Source organism: Odocoileus virginianus, chromosome 1 (assembly GCF_023699985.2).
Source record: "Odocoileus virginianus isolate 20LAN1187 ecotype Illinois chromosome 1, Ovbor_1.2, whole genome shotgun sequence".
NCBI classification, from domain to species: Eukaryota; Metazoa; Chordata; class Mammalia; order Artiodactyla; family Cervidae; genus Odocoileus; species Odocoileus virginianus.
Genome location: NC_069674.1, coordinates 96111196 through 96126965, shown reverse-complemented (window position 1 = coordinate 96126965; position 15770 = coordinate 96111196). Strand labels below are relative to the sequence as shown.

The 15770-nt window shown below is 37.9% G+C and overlaps 1 protein-coding gene across 2 annotated transcripts in view; it reads left to right on the top strand.

Annotated features, from left to right (window-relative positions):
- Nucleotides 1-15770, top strand: part of GLCCI1 (glucocorticoid induced 1) — a 115834-nt gene that overhangs the window by 15080 nt on the left and 84984 nt on the right. The gene's annotated exons all lie outside the window — the stretch shown is intronic.

Here is a 15770-nt window from a genome sequence, read left to right as displayed (position 1 = left end):
GTCTCCAGTGGCTCCCCTGTCATCAGTCTCCCGTCTCTAATTTACCCATTGGCATTGTTATAAACACAGTCTTTCTTTAAAAAAAATTCTGAAGTTCACCGTCCTTGCCTTGACATAAATGACTCGTTAGCATCCACAATTGTGTACTTCGAATACTTTGTAAACTGAACTCACTTTGCATTGAAAATGCTGTTATCTTTCAGTAGCTCCATACTTCTTTCCTTGTCAGGGTAAGGTAATCTATTGATTACTGTAAATAAAATTATTCTATTTGTGGTGATGATTATAATAATTCAATGAGACATACTCTAAAATTTGTCTCAAACTATCTCCGAGGGTAATTCAGACAAACTGTCTTTCTATTGTAGACACTTCTAAGTATTCACCAAATCGTGTTTTGTCTCCCTCTTGGCCCACATCGAGACTTTTTTTTCTCCTTGCAATTAGATAAAGCTTTGTGATATACAACAACACTTTCATCTGTGTTCAGTAAAAAAGCACGTTTGATTTTCCTCACTCTTTCTTTTTCTCATCTGCCAGCTGGATGCAAAGAATTTAGCAGAGGAGTCCAACCAAGGCCCTGGGGGAATGATGGAGCCATGAAATGAAGTCAGAATCCATGAATGATTATATGGAAGGCCATCTGTCAGCCAGAAAGATACATTGAGTTTTTATTGTGATAAGCCACAAACTTTAAAAAATGGTAGCTGCTGGCATTAGCAACTTTGCTGCACTTCACAGTTTAAAGAAATGTGGTCTACCAGCTTCTTCTCCTGGAGCCGCTTTGAAAATTTACCTTGGGAGTGTCACTCCTGTGATCCAGCACATAGGCACATGTGGTTCATGGTTGTCAGCACCTCGGTCAGTATGCAGGAGACCCTACGTGAAGTTCACACACCAAGACTGTGTGATCTGGGTGGAATGGATCTATTTTTATATAATTTGCTATTTTATTTTTATTAACTGAAGATCTTATAACCATTTTTGAAAAAGTTTGGAGATGTTTTAAGCATTGATAGCCTTGTGGAAATTAAGTCCATGATCTCACAGAGTGCCTGTCAGGGCACTAAGTTTAGTGGCCTTGTTAAGTGGCCTTGTCATATGTATTTTTGTTATTTTTCTTGGGCATGAAGTAAATGGAAGAGTTCTTTATTATATGAACCTAATGACCTGCTTGTGAAATATCTAAGCACGGAAATCATAGCCTTTTATGTACATATTGAAAACAGAATGATAATAGGATCTGAATTCAAGTTACTTTGTCGCCATCTTGCACCTTATTCACAATGATTTTAGATGAGCTTCACATACAGAATGTTTAAAAAAATAGGAGCCATGTTATTGAGGCCCTTCCAAAAAGTCTCCTTTGGTAATGAGTTCCATAGTATATGCCAGGTGATTTCTTAGTTTTTGTAATTTATTACATTAAGAGTAAGGAAAGAATGTATAACTGAAATAAATCCACAGGTTTAACAAAACTTGAGAAGTTGTGCCAGTTATTAAAGAAAAAAAGAGACAGCCTTAACTTTTAGGAAAGGAGTCTCTGGTAAATAAGTTTTATGTTTATCCTTTAAGTATAAACTAAACAGATTGGTGAATTGTGTTAGGTTTTGCTTTCTTATTTCATTCTTAAGTGAAAGTAAAACAGCTAAAATATAATATGGGGGAGAGAGATGGATAAATGATTGATTTGATGTATTCATGAAAATGAAGTTAATGGTTTTATTTGTAATGTTTGAACATAAATTGTTCAGTACTTGTCCTGTCTGAGACACTATACAGGAGATATTTAAAAACTTGTGGTCAGAGGTGAAGAAGAAAAGAATGGAGAAAAAGGGCAGACAAAAATCCAGTTGACTCATCTCCTTTGTATAACTGGTAAAATGTGGTTTTGTTTTCTTCCCTTGTTGAGATGAATCTTTTTAGTACATCTGAAAGTGTTGTTCAGGTTTTTATTACAAATGCCCTAGCTATTCTAGGTATGATTGACTTAAGCTATATCCAAAACATATTGTCTGATATTTGTTCACTCATTTCTTGGGCGCTTTGTTTGAACAATGTTCTTTTTATCATTTAAGGGAAAAAATTAACTTAGATTCTAATAACAAACTCTGGAACTTTGTGACTTCAGTCAATTTGTAGCTCCCGAGCAGTGCCATTTTGAATTAAGTACAGTTCAATCAATGATATCAATAGACTATTTTTGACTAAGATTATAATGACCACTTTTGGGTCTGTTCTGACGCTCTTCTAAAATATTTTTCACTTCCCCTACACTTAGTCATGCCACTAGTAGCTGTATTTTATTTTTCTGAAGTTGCTCCCAGGCCTTGGCGACGTTTCCTGGCAACCTTCTATGCACAATATTTGTAGAATTGTTGAGGTGGAAGGTGTTCTGTGCATGCAAACACAGAACTAGTTTTTACCATGTTCTGTTTTACTCCCTGGTTGCCACAAAGGTATCATTTATATAAGACCTTTCCTTCAGGATGTTTCCTGCAGCTTTTGGCCATTTCCAGCTTTAATGAAGCATCCAGTTTTGGATAAACTACTGCTTCATAGTACATATTTGGTTCTTTGATGTCAATATTTATGAAAGTAAATGCTAGAATAAACATCTGTGTTTCCTTACTTCTGAAGCCTTCATTCTGTTGGGCCTACTGATTTTGGGTTTCATCTACAGAAGTGTAGTTAGTTCTGTATTTCCCAGTCAACAATGTATTCACCATTGCTGGATTTGGGGACACAGTGTAGGGAAAAATACAGCTAGTAGGGTAGATTTAATTAGATTCTTTTTCATGAAGCAAATCAGTGGTTTCCAGATGTATTTCAGTACAGCCTTCTGTTTATAATTTGCCTACCATCAGTAAATTAGGTTGACTAGCAGTCATATCTTAATGAAACTAAACAGTTTTCTTTTCCTAAGCCTTTCTCCTTAATCTTTTCTACGTTTAACCATGGAGTTAACTATTTACCCTCTTATTATGCTATTATGAGCTATTACCGTGCTATTATGAGCTAATCTGTAGTTTTTATTACCTAAACAAAATGTTTCAAACTTAAGACTTAAATGCTTGAATCTTACTTTCATTTATAAATTGTTTGTTGTTAAAATATATTTGGATTTAGAATTTTCCAAATTTTCAGTATAGATTTGAGAAGAGATATTTACTTGCTTAGGAGACTGTTGTGCTTTCTGTGCCATATTTAGTCATTATTCTTTATTCAAATAAGAAATGAGAAAGATGATCATTTTCAGATTCTTTTTCAGAATCAGAGGAACTATAGGCGTCATACAGTTTTCCAAATACCTTGTTTTTCATGGTATAACTTGATTGTTCTTTTGTAATAGTGGTAAGATCCTGATTCCATAATGTTTATAGTCAATTCTTTCTTGGCCTTGAAAATTATTTTAGGACTTTTTGTTTGTTAACTTGTCCCATAGATAGTGGGATGATGTGGAAAGAGGCTGCTTGCTTTTGTTCCTTTGAAAAGCAGGTCCTTCTAGATTTAGCCCCTTGCAAGGTGAAGGTCCTCTTCTGACTTTACATCTTGCTTTTTCCAAATGCCTCTCTCTCCAAGCACCTCAGCCCATTATTCTACTTTTCCCCATAAAAGGAATTCCTGTTCTTTGATCCATTCCTGGTTCTTTCTGCAGGCTTCTGTAGGGTGTATTTTCAAACTTGACTCTGTAACTGCCAGCTCTAGAGGAAGGGGATGGGCAAAATTTATAATAATGGAGTGACTATGATGCTCCATTTCAGTTAGTTTCTTCAGTAGATTGAGCAGGAGCTCATTTCTTTACTAGGTAATCTAGGAAGAAAGTATACCTCTCTAGGGCTAATATTAATTTTTCTGAATCAACACAATAAAATATTGGAGGAATATTAAAATTTTTAATATAAATATGGTTATATAAAATTTTTAATAATTAAATTTGGTTATCAGATGTTCTGGAAATTCTTAAGTCTTAAATTCAGATGTGCTGAGAGAATAACCATATGAATTTGCAATCCTTCTCTGGTTATTTCTTTCATGTACTGATGGAAGAGTTGCCTTAGATATAATGAGCATTCTGCTGTCTTCTCCTTTGAAAATTATTGCATGAATGGCTCACACATTCCAGCAGCCTTCATGTTAATTCCTCTCCAAGCTGTTGATTGTATGAAGCTTATTCTCTGGTAGATTCTTCAGGAAAGACCCATGAGAACACTATTCCTTGAGTTCTACATATATTATGTAGCAAGAACTGAAAGAGTTTTTTTTAATCTATGAGTTGTTATACTTGAAGATCACTAACGTCATTAAAGTGTATTTGATACGGCCTGTATTGGCTGTATCATTTTTCTCAGATCCATGTACGGTCTTTCAGTATGTAGTTTGAAGTTATCTTTTCTTCTAGGAGACTTTTCTTAAATTGTAGTTTGTAGCATGTTTTGTTTTGTTGCCTTGGTCTTCTTCAGGGACTCCTCCTAAACATGTTGGACAGTCTCGCTTATGTTACACAGTAACTATTGTCTCTTAAAATTTTTTTAAATTCTAAAATTTAAATTCTTTTTAAATTCTAAAATTTGTGTTCTGTTCCATTTTCTACCTTAGGCAATGCATTAACCCACTCCGTTTCTTATAACTTAAAGCCTTCATTCCTAAAATAAGTTTTTCTTTTACTTCTAAATCTTTCATGAGTTTGAATACCTCTCTTTTCATGTCTTCCTTGCCTGAAAACACATCATTTCTGAATGTTTCTAATTTTGAGGTTTTCCATTGCTTCTCACATTTAAAGAAGATTTTTAGCATGTTTTGAACTATGAGATCACAGTTTTCCCTACTTTCAATCAGGAGGTTTCATCAGTTAACATTAGATGTCATACGGTGGTAAAGATACAGCCCATTCCATAGCCTTTACTGTATTGTAGTCTTTTTTTGTTTATTTTTTATTTTTAAATTGGGGTATAATAGTGGATCTGCCTTATTTGGTTAAAAATTTTATAAGCTCTACCATTGCTTTAACTGGAAGTTAAGTGCTTTGAAACAAAACTTTATGAAGCATTTCATCTTCTGGATAAGGAATATCTGCTTTCCTCTCACTGTATTAATTTCCATCTTTGATCATCTTACATTATCTTATTTTTTTTCCATTTATTTTTATTAGTTGGAGGCTAATTACTTTACAGTATTGTGGTGGTTTTTGTCATACATTGACATGAATCAGCCATGGATTTACATGTATTCCCCATCCTGATCCCCCCTCCAACCTCCCTGTCCACCCAATCCCTCTGAGTCTTCCCAGTGCACCAGGCCCGAGGACTTGTCCATGCATCTAACCTGGGCTGGTGATCTGTTTCACCCTAGATAATATACATGTTTCGATGCTGTTCTCTCAAAACATCCCACCCTCGCCTTCTCCCACAGAGTCTAAAAGTCTGTTCTGTACATCTGTGTCTCTTTTTGTTTTGCATATAGGGTTGTCATTACGATCTTTACAAATTCCATATATATGTGTTAGTATCCTGTAATGGTTTTTATCATTCTGGCTTACTTCACTCTGTATAATGGGCTCCAGTTTCATCCATCTCATTAGAACTGATTCAAATGAATTCTTTTTAATGGCCGAGTAATATTCCATGGTGTATATGTACCACAGCTTCCTAATCCATTCGTCTGCTGATGGGCATCTAGGTTGCTTCCATGTCGTGGCTATTATAAACAGTGCTGTGATGAACATTGGGGTACACGTGTCTCTTTCAGATCTGGTTTCCTCGGTGTATATGCCCAGGAGTGGGATTGCTGGGTCATATGGCAGTTCTATTTCCAGTTTTTTAAGAAATCTCCACACTGTTCTCCATAGTGGCTGTACTAGTTTGTATTCCCACCAACAGTGTAAGAGGGTTCCCTTTTCTCCACACCCTCTCCAGCATTTATTGTTTGTAGACTTTTGGATAGCAGCCATCCTGACTGGCGTGTAATGGTACCTCATTGTGGTTTTGATTTGCATTTCTCTGATAATGAGTGATGTTGAGCATCTTTTCATGTGTTTGTTAGCCATCTGTATGTCTTCTTTGGAGAAATGTCTGTTTAGTTCTTTGGCCCATTTTTTGATTGGGTTATTTATTTTTCTGGAATTAAGCTTCAGGAGTTGCTTGTATATTTTTGAGATTAATCCTTTGTCTGTTGCTTCGTTTGCTATTATTTTCTCCCAATCTGAGGGCTGCCTTTTCACCTTGCTTATAGTTTCCATTGTTGTGCAAAAGCTTTTAAATTTCATTAGGTCCCATTTGTTTATTTTTGCTTTTATTTCCAATATTCTGGGATGTGGGTCATAGAGGATCCTGCTGTGATTTATGTCGGAGAGTGTTTTGCCTATGTTCTCCTCTAGGAGTTTTATAGTTTGTGGTCTTACATTTAGATCTTTAATCCATTTTGAGTTTATTTTTGTGTATGATGTTAGAAAGTGTTCTAGTTTCATTGTTTTACAAAAGTGGTTGACCAGTTTTCCCAGCACCACTTGTTAAAGAGGTTGTCTTTTTTCCACTGTATATCCTTGCCTCCTTTGTCGAAGATAAGGTGTCCATAGGTTCGTGGATTTTTCTCTGGGCTTTCTATTCTGTTCCATTGATCTATATTTCTGTCTTTGTGCCAGTACCATACTGTCTTGATGACTGTGGCTTTGTAGTATAGTCTGAAGTCAGGCAGGTTGATTCCTCCAGTTCCATTCTTCTTTCTCAAGATTACTTTGGCTATTCGAGGTTTTTTGTATATCCATACAAATTGTTAAATTATTTGTTCTAGTTCTGTGAAAAATATCTTGGTAGCTTGATAGGGATTGCATTGAATCTATAGATTGCTTTGGGTAGTATAGCCATTTTGACAACATTGATTCTTCCAATCCATGAACACGGTATCTTTCTCCATCTGCTTGTGTCCTCTTTGATTTCTTTCATCAGTGTTTTAGAGTTTTCTATGTATAGGTCTTTTGTTTCTTTAGGTAGATATACTCCTAAGTATGTTATTCTTTTTGTTGCAATGGTGAATGGTATTGTTTCCTTAATTTCTCTTTCTGTTTTCTCATTGTTAGTGTATAGGAATGCAAGGGATTTCTGTGTGTTAATTTTATATCCTGCAACTTTACTATATTTGTTGATTAGCTCTCGTAATTTTCTGGTAGAGTCTTTAGTGTTTTCTGTGTAGAGGATCATGTCATCTGCAAACAGAGAGAGTTTCACTTCTTTTCCTATTTGGATTCCTTTTACTTCTTTTTCTGCCCTGATTGCTGTGGCCAACACTTCCAAAACTATGTTGAATAGTAGTGGTGAGAGTGGGCACCCTTGTCTTTTTCCTGATTTTAGGGGAAATGCTTTCAATTTTTCACCATTGAGGGTAATGCTTGCTGTGGGTTTGTCATATATAGCTTTTATTATGTTGAGGTATGTTCCTTCTATTCCTGCTTTCTGGAGAGTTTTAATCATAAATGGGTGTTGAATATTGTCAAAGGCTTTCTCTGCATCTATTGAGATAATCGTATGGTTTTTATCTTTCAGTTTGTTAATGTGGTGTATCACATTGATTGATTTGCATATATTAAAGAATCCTTGTATTCCTGGGATAAAGCCCACTTGGTCATGGTGTATGATTTTTTTAATATGTTGTTGGATTCTGTTTGCTAGAATTTTGTTAAGGATTTTTGTATCTATGTTCATCAGTGATACTGGCCCGTAGTTTTCTTTTTTTGTGGCATCTTTGTCTGGTTTTGGAATTAGGGTGATGGTGGCCTCACAGAATGAGTTTGGAAGTTTACCTTCTTCTGCAATTTTCTGGAAGAGTTTGAGTAAGACAGGTGTTAGCTCTTCTCTAAATTTTTGGTAGAATTCAGCTGTGAAGCCATCTGGTCCTGGGCTTTTGTTTGCTGGAAGATTTCTGATTACAGTTTCAATTTCCTTGCTTGTGATGGGTCTGTTAAGATCTTCTATTTCTTCCGGGTTCAGTTTTGCAAAGTTATACTTTTCTAAGAACTTGTCCATTTCTTCCAAGTTGTCCATTTTATTGGCATAGAGCTGCTGGGAGTAGTCTCTTATGATCTTGTGTATTTCAGTGTTGTCTGTTGTGATATCTCCATTTTCATTTCTAATTTTGTTAATTTGGTTCTTCTCGCTTTGTTTCATAATGAGTCTTGCTAATGGTTTGTCAATTTTATTTTTTCAAAAAACCAGCTTTTAGCTTTGTTGATTTTTGCTATGGTCTCTTTAGTTTCTTTTGCATTTATTTCTGCCCTAATTTTTAAGTTTTCTTTCCTTCTACTAACCCTGGGGTTCTTCATTTCTTCCTTCTCTAATTGCTTTAGGTGTAGAGTTAGGTTATTTATTTGACTTTTTTCTTGTTTCTTGAGGTAAGCCTGTAATGCTATGAAGCTTCCCCTTAGCACTGCTTTTACAGTGTCCCATAGGTTTTGGGTTGTTGTGTTTTCATTTTCATTCATTTCTATGCATATTTTTATTTCTTTTTTGATTTCTTCTATGATTTGTTGGTTATTCAGAAGCGTGTTATTTAGCCTCCATATGTTGGAATTTTTAACAATTTTTTTCCTGTAATTGAGATCTAATCTTACTGCACTGTGGTCAGAAAAGATGACTGGAATGATTTCAATTTTTTTGAATTTACCAAGACTAGATTTATGGCCCAGGATGTGATCTATTCTGGAGAAGGTTCCGTGTGCACTTGAGAAAAAAAGTGAAGTTGATTGTTTTGGGGTGAAATGTCCTATAGATATCAATTAGGTCTAGTTGGTCCATTGTGTCATTTAAAGTTTGTGTTTCCTTGTTAATTTTCTGTTTAGTTGATCTATCCATAGCTGTGAGTGGGGTATTAAAGTCTCCCACTATTATTGTGTTACTATTAATTCCCTCTTTCATACTCGTTAGCATTTGCCTTATATATTGTGGTGCTCCTATGTTGGGTGCATATATATTTATAATTGTTGTATCTTCTTGGATTGATCCTTTGATCATTTTGTAGTGTCCTTCTTTGTCTCTTTTCACAGCCTTTATTTGAAAGTCTATTTTATCTGATATGAGTATTGTGAGTCCTGCTTTCTTTTGGTCTCCGTTTGCATGAAGTATTTTTTTCCAGCCCTTCACTTTTAGTCTGTATGTGTCCCTTGTTTTGAGGTGGGTCTCTTGTAGACAGCATATATAGGGGTCTTGTTTTTGTATCCATTCAGCCAGTCTTTGTCTTTTGTTTGGGGCATTCAACCCATTTACATTTAAGGTAATTATTGATAGGTATGGTCCCGTTGCCATTTACTTTGTTGTTATGGGTTCACGTTTATACAACCTTTCTGCGTTTCCTGTCTAGAGAAGATCGTTTATTATTTGTTGAAGAGCTGGTTTGGTGGTGCTGAATTCTCTCAGCTTTTGCTTGTCTGTAAAGCTTTTGAGTTCTCCTTCATATCTGAATGAGATCCTTGCTGGATACAGTAATCTAGGTTGTAGGTTATTCTCTTTCATTACTTTAAGTATGTCCTGCCATTCCCTTCTGGCCTGGAGGGTTTCTATTGATAGATCAGCTGTTATCCTTATGGGAATCCCTTTGTGTGTTATTTGTTGCTTCTCCCTTGCTGCTTTTAATATTTGTTCTTTGTGCTTGATCTTTGTTAATTTGTTTAATATGTGTCTTGGGGTGTTTCGCCTTGGGTTTATCCTGTTTGGGACTCTCTGGGTTTCTTGGACTTGGGTGGCTATTTCCTTCCCCATTTTAGGGAAGTTTTCAGCTATTATCTCGAGTATTTTCTCATGGCCTTTCTTTTTGTCTTCTTCTTCTGGGACTCCTATGATTCGAATGTTGGGGCATTTCACATTGTCCCAGAGGTCCCTGAGGTTGTCCTCATTTCTTTTGATTCTTTTTTCTTTTTTCCTCTCTGCTTCATGTATTTCCACCATTTTATCTTCTACCTCACTTATCCTATCTTCTGTCTCCGTTATTCTACTCTTGGTTCCCTCCAGAGTGTTTTTGATCTCGTTTATTGCATTATTCATTTTTAATTGACTCTTTTTTATTTCTTCTAGGTCCTTATTAAACATTTCTTGCATCTTCTCAATCTTTGTCTCCAGGCTATTTATCTGTAACTCCATTTTGTTTTCAAGATTTTGGATCATTTGTATTATCATTATTCTAAATTCTTTTTCAGGTAGATTGCCTATCTCCTCCTCTTTTGTTTGACTTGGTGGACATTTTTCATGTTCCTTTACCTGTTGGGTATTTCTCTGCCTTTTCATCTTGTTTAGATTGCTGTGTCTGGAGTGGGCTTTCTGTATTCTGGAGGTCTGTGTTTCCTTTTTATTGTGGAGGTTTCACCCAGTGGGTGGGGTTGGACAATTGGCTTGTCAAAGTTTCCTGGTTAGGGAAGCTTGTGTCAGTGTTCTGGTGCATGGAACTGGATTTCTTCTCTCTGGAGTGCAATGGAGTGCCCAGTAATGAGTTTTGAGATGGGTCTATGTGTTAGGTGTGACTTTGGGCAGCCTGTATGTTGACGCTCAGGGCTATGTTCCTGCATTGCTGGAGAATTTGCGTGGTATGTGTTGCTCTGAAACTTACTGGCTCTTGGGTGGTGGCTGGTTTCAGTGTAGGTGTGGAGGCTTTTGGATGATCTCTACTACTTAATGTTCCATGTAGTCAGGAGTTTTCTGGTGTTCTCAGGTTTTGGGCTTAAGTCTCCTGCCTCTGGATTTCAGTTTTATTCTTCCAGTAGTCTCAAGACTTCTCCAGCTATACAGCACTGATAATAAAACTTCTAGTTAATGATGAAAAGATTCTCCCCCGTGAGGGACACCCAGAGAGGTTCACAGAGTTACATGAAGAAGAGGAGAGGGAGGAGGGAGATAGAGATGAGCAGGAGAAAAAGGGGGACTGAGAGGAGAGAGACAGATCTACGCAGTTGTCTGTTCCCAGAGTGTTCTCCGTAGCCCAGACACCCACAAAGATTCACAGAATTGGATTGGGATGAGAAGGGGAAAGGAGGAAATAGAGGTGTTCTGAGGTAGAAAACGGAGAGTCAAAAGTGGGAGAGAGTAATCAACACCCTCCTGAGTAAAAATGGGAACTGAATATTGAATTCTTAAATGTCCAAAATTTATATCACATACTTGAAAACAAAGATTATAAATCTAGAGTAGAGGTTAGACTCTTAAAAATACAATATTAAAAACAAAAACACAAAAATTTTAGAAATATATATGAAGTTTGGTTTAAAAATAGGGCTTTTCTCTTTTTTTTTTTGCAAGGTTATAGTGAAGTGAAAATGAAAATTATGGAGTAGTAGAGGAGTAATAGAGGACTTTAAAAGAAAATAAGAGAAAAAAAATTTTTTTTCCTAATTAAAAAATCATAAAAATATATGAAAATGAAAGTTAAGGAGTAATGGGGGAGTAATAAGGAATTTTAAAAGAAAATAAAAGAGAAAAAATAGAAAAGAAAAGGTAAAAATACATCTAGGAATTTCTCTGGAGCTGTTGCGGTCAGTGTATGTTCGGTTCAGTTTCAGATAGCTCCTCGTTCCAGGTTACACTTCTCGATATCTATAGGCTTGTTCCGGAGTAGTCAGTGTTACCTACAGGGATTTTAATCTGTTGCATCGGTCCCTTCTGAAGTGGTTCCCTTTGTTTATTTGGCTTCCGTTTGCTGGTCTCTTCAGTGTCTAATTTCTGCCCTGACACAGGCGGGCGGAGGTGGTCTCTTGTTCAGGTTCGCTAGTTCAGTCGCGCTGCGGGGAGGGAGGGGCGCTGCTTTCCCCTCTACGCTGCTCAGGCTCCTGGCTGCTCTGTATGGAGCGGGCCCTGCGTTGCGTGCGGTTCCAGTTTTCAGGTACTCCACAAAAGCGCGGACTCGGTTGCGCCTGCGTTTTGTGCCTTCCCCAGCCGGAGCAGCTCAGGCCGCCAGGAACTTGAGGGGCGCACTCTCTCCGGGTGTGGCGTGCCTTCTTCCCTCCGCAGCCCCAGCCTCAGTTTCCACCCGCGCCGATCGGATGCGTGTGCTCTGTGTTTAGCCGCGACCCTCCTGGCGGATGTTGACCATCCAGAATCTCAGGAAGTCTTTGGTTAGAAACTGGAGGCCTGTTTGCAGTGTGGTAGGGGATGCCGTCTTTGGGGCCGAGCCTGCCCCTTTCCCCTCCCCCGCTGCCTCCGGCGGGGCTGGGCCGGTCCGCAGCCGGCCAGCTCTTCTCTGGACTTGCTCAGACCCTTTGTTCTGTGAACTGCGGGCAGTGTGTTCGCGCCGGTTAATTTTCTCTCTCTCTCTTGCTATCCCACAGTTTAAGTTGGTATCTCACAAAAGCTCCCTCCGATTGCCCTCAGGGCACTCAGGCCCTGTCCTTACCCTAAGCAAGCCGCCGGCTCCTCTCCGTTCCGCCCCCACTTGCTGGTGGTGGATGCGGGCATCTGGGGTACTTTCCTGCTGGGAGTTGCTTTTAGGCATGTAATCTGTGGGTTTTATTTATTTTTCCTCCCAGTTAGGTTGCCCTCCGAGATTCGAAAACTTCCCCCAGACCCACCAGTGCGAGGGTTTCCTGGTGTTTGGAAACTTCCTCTATTAAGACTCCCTTCCTGGGAAGGGTCTCCGTCCCTAGCTCTTTTGTCTCTCTTTTTTATCTTTTATATTTTGTCCTACCTCCTTTCGAAGGCAATGGGCTGCTTTTCTGGGCGCCTGATGTCCTCAGCTAGCGATCAGAAGTTGTTTTGTGGTTTGCTCAGCGTTCAGTTGTTCTTTGGAGAATTTGTAGGAGAGAAAGTGGTCTCCCCGGTCTATTCCTCCGCCATCTTGGCTCCTCCGCTTACATTATCTTATAGTTGCTAATCCTTTGTGATTATTTCTTTAAAATTTGAACCCATTAGTCATGTGAGATTTTGGATATTTGGAATCTCTATTAATTGAATTCGTTGGAAGTTCATAAAGTTTATAGAATGTTCTTCTGCTAATTATGACTTTGCCGAGGTTCCCTAAAGTAATACCATTTTGCCACCAGATAAAAAAATGAACTTAAAAATCTATGGCATCTCAGCTGCTCTGTCCGTGATTCTTTGGAGATGTATTCTCAATGTCAGAACTCCATCTTAATTTGTTGTGTATTTTTCCAGTGCCTGTCTCCGCCTTTATGACCATCTTGGTGAAGTTTTCTTCGCAACCTTGATACAAAAAGACACTCTTGTATTTTCTTTGAAAATAGGCTGAAGGCTGTCCTCCAAATGTCTTATCTCAACTTATGCATCATTTGACACAAATGTGAGTGAGCTGTAGCCTAGAGAATCATTCCTGAATGGGTGCTGGACTCCATTTCCCTCTCTGTTTCTCTTGACAGACCTCAGGTTACAGGTGTCAGGCCTCCTTGGTCAGACGCATGTTTGTTTCTCTTGTCAGCTTCTTGACTGGTTCCTTTCCAGATTTCTGCAGGGCAGCCATATGGTCGTTTCAGCATATTTTCTAGATTGCTTCTGTGGCAGGATTCCAGGTCTGGTTGATTAGTGTTTCAGAAACTACTCACACTGAGAGGGCTTTAGTTTTTGCCCTTTAGTTTTAGTTCAGATAGCATATTCAGATCTGGTGTCCTTCCTGTCTGTTATTGGAAGTTCATTTGATTTTATTTTATGTAGTCCATGTATTGGGCTTACTTTCCATCTTCTTACATGTTAAGCAAGAAAGGCCCACGAAGGCCATTTGTGAAGTTCCTAAACAGTGCTGATTTTAGAAAGGTAATCTAACAATAATTCTGCTAGATGATCAGTATTAATATGTGTTAGATTGGCTAGAGAGGTATCCTAATCTCCTCTTTTCTATATTTTTTATTGTTATATAATTCTTGAAATTGCTCTTTTTTGGGGGGGGGGTGGGATTTATTTTGGAAATTGCTCTAACTGTGAGGCAAGGAGAAAATTACTCACAATGTTGGTAGTGATGTTTAAGAAAAAACTGTTCATGACACTTTAAAGAATATGTTGGAGAAGACTCTTGAGAGTCCCTTGCAGTTCAAGGAGATCCAGCCAGTCCATCCTAAAAGCAGATCAGTCCTGGGTGTTCATTGGAAGGACTGATGTTGAAGCTGAAACTCCAATACTTTGGCCACCTGATGCGAAGAGCTGACTCATTGGAAAAGACCCCGATGCTGGGAAAGATTGAGGGCAGTAGGAGAAGGGGACGGCAGAGGGTGAGATGGTTGGATGGCCTCTCCAACTCAATGGACATGGGTTTGGGTGAACTCCAGCAGTTGGTGATGGACAAGGAGGCCTGGCATGCTGCGGTTCATGGGGTTGCAAAGAGTCGGACATGACTGAGCGACTGAACTGAAAGCAGACTCTTTTCAGGGGGACTGTTGGGATAGGTGTAGAGTAACCAGAAGTAAATACAGAGGGATTGGACGCAAACTTGAAATACAAGTAGGAAAAGTGAGGATGTATAACTAAGAAGAAGGATGGGGGTGAATAGATGAAAAATTACTCAGAGGAAAAAAACATCGAAATAAGGGGGATCCTGGCTAAACAGATCTGAAAAGGATTATTGAAGAAGACAGGCCAGGGCAGTGAGATACTACATGGGAGATGGCGGAGATGAGGAACCTGATCACATATCGAGGGTGATCAATATTGAAGGTGGGGGATTCTGGTTAAACTGACATCGTAGGATTCTTGCTAAAATTGGACTTTTCAGAGCTAAACACAGAAGCCCACAAATTAGGGCCTAACTGGGAAGAGTTCAGAGGAGCTGGACTAAAGTATGGTCAAGGAGACACTTTTTGACAGTGTTAATAAATTTAAAACTGTAACTTTCAAGGAAGGAGCTCTCATTATAGAAATACTGAAGCAAATCTTTATTAACAAAATAGACCTGTAACAGTTCATGCTTAAGCTCAGTGAACCAATAGCAGGAATATTCCCTACCTGAATCTACTTTTGGTTATTCTTGATCACTAGGAACTGTATCATTTCAGGTTATTTTGAAGTTGAAGAAAAGCAACTTAATGTCTTATATTCAGGCTCTGCTTTGTGATTTTGTTATTTTGATTTCAGTGATGAGGACTGAAATTACAATATGAAGAAGCTAATTTAGACATCATGAAAAACTCACTGCTTTTCTGTTAAAAGATAAAGGTTTTTTTTTTTTTTGAATATTGGCATTTTATTTTTTTATTTTTTTAACAGTTTTTTTTTTTATTAGTTGGAGGCTAATTACTTTACATCATTACAGTAGTTTTTGTCATATATTGAAATGAATTAGCCATGGATTTACATGTATTCCCCATCCTGGTCCCCCCTCCCACCTCCCTCTCCACTCGATCCCTCTGGGTCAGATAAAGGTTTTAAATAAACTAGCTATAAAATATTGTAATATTTTGAGACTTAGGCTTAGATTCTTTATTCAGGTTAATTAAAATCTAAATTTTACTTTGCTTATATATTTTACTTAATTTTTCTTTGGCACTTTCACTTTATCTCAAGGAACCTACTTAGTGTATTTTTTCAGAGTTTCTTATATTTTTTTAGGAAGTGAATTTTATTGTAGTTAACATTTGTTTCTGTGCCAAATGCCCTGTTTGGGTGGGAGGCAATCTTTCCAAAGAAACTGTATTGCTTTTTGTCAGTTATCTCATCTTTCTAGTGTTCCTAAGCATTCTGCCTGGAGTGCTCTGTATTTAGATTTGAAGGTTCTTATTTTCATGACTGGCACTCAGTTTAGAAAGTGACCTTTTGAAGGAGATGACTAGAGGTTTAAATTTACTAGATTCTAGAAGGTGA